At 40.7% G+C, this 1,589-nt stretch overlaps 1 long non-coding RNA gene across 1 annotated transcript in view; it reads right to left on the bottom strand.

Moving 5' to 3' along the window:
• Positions 1-111: 111 nt before the first annotated feature.
• Positions 112-1,589, bottom strand: part of LOC127750420 (uncharacterized) — a 3,138-nt gene continuing 1,660 nt past the window's right edge. The window contains exon 2 of the long non-coding RNA XR_008011676.1: positions 112-205. This is a non-coding gene — a long non-coding RNA (uncharacterized LOC127750420). The remainder of the gene's footprint in view (positions 206-1,589) is intronic.

Here is a 1,589-nt window from a genome sequence, read left to right as displayed (position 1 = left end):
GCGTTGCCTACCCTGAGGCCGACAGGCGCGCAGGCGCGATGTTTTAGTATTGATATGATTGGTTCTTTGGGGGTTCTGGGGTCTTAGGGTGAGTTACTAGCTACACCATAGTTAGTTATTACTTTAGTACTATTTATTGGGTTCATGCCAAATACCCTTTTTGCCCTACCCCTCAGTCTGATCTGCTGTACATACTAAAGGTTACCTAACCGGTGGGATCAGTCTAATTCATTACATTACCAAACAATAAGTTATCCTCCTGATGTGCCCTGGCTGGAGGCTGCGTCGCGACTGTCCGCTCGGCTGAGGCCTCGCGTCCAGCCGCGCGGGCATTCTGCAGAGTTTGCACTTTGGCGGTCAGTCGCCCTTCGCTTGCCTACAACATCACGCAAGTCCAAAAAATTGACGCCCCCGTCAATATATTTACTCTTGAGGCAGTATGCGATATGAAGGAGAATATAAAGTCAGAGATAAACTGGGAGCCTACATTACAAATTCTTGGATATTTCAAAGTCCTTGCAGATCAGATTCAGGATAGGGCTATAAACAAAATCATAACGCCAAAAAGTTTAAAAAAAATAATCGAAAAAACAAAAACAAAACATAAAAATCGAGATAAAGATTTGCCAAAAGAAAACAAAATATTATCAAACCAAGTCACAATAATTTCACATTAGTGTCAGAATACAAGTCAAGGTAAAAATTTACAAGTCTTCTCAAAGAAGTCCATTTAAAATTCACAAATATGCCAGCACAAAACCTAAATTTATGAAAGGTTTGCCAATTTTCTCGAAATCTCCAAAACAATAAAAGCAAACAACGAACAGGAAATGATTAGTCCGCAACGCACCATGAGCAAGTCATACTTGCAGATGAAATTGACTTTCGATCATACATCACAACATACATTGCACACTTTACTGTACACTTCACTGCACACGTTATTGCACACTTCATTGCACTTTTCATTGCACTTTTTCATTGCACTATTCAATGATCACTAAGACTTTTCACTTTTTAGAACACACAGCGGCCACTTTCGTCTTGATGTTCAATTCGAAAGTGTTCTTCCTGGCACGCCGTTTGATAACTAAGCGCTCCTGCGCTTACGGTCACCGATGGGGACACACTCGCGGTGCGCAGAGTGTACTGTTGAGTGCTGACATAGCATCAGCTGGTCTCGGGGCACAATACATTGCCAGCCCCAGGTCATCGCTCCAGTATAGTGCGATAAGGTTTGCAGACATCATCCTTCCACATCATGGGCATCATAAACATTTGGACATTTGGACAGGTCGTCTGGCATTTCGGTCATTGAAAGTTACTGAAAAACTCGAAAGGTCATTAGTCATTTGAAAGATGATTGTTGGCTTAATTTTTCTTCTAATCCTTGACATTGTGACTATTATTGCTTTAAACATTTTAATATTTTTACGTCGGATACCAATCTACATTACGTCACATACAACATTGAAAATAGTGGTCACTTAGTTATTTGTTTTTCAAAATTGAACATAACAAGTTAATTATTTTTACGTACCGACGGAGTCAACGACGAGCACACCAGCCAGGCAGATTCTTCATTTCAA

The sequence above is a fragment of the Frankliniella occidentalis genome, unplaced genomic scaffold (assembly GCF_000697945.3).
Source record: "Frankliniella occidentalis isolate FOCC.00 unplaced genomic scaffold, Focc_3.1 Scaffold187, whole genome shotgun sequence".
NCBI lineage: Eukaryota > Metazoa > Arthropoda > Insecta > Thysanoptera > Thripidae > Frankliniella > Frankliniella occidentalis.
Note: the sequence above shows the minus strand (reverse complement) of the source record. Positions and strands in the feature narration are given on the sequence as shown.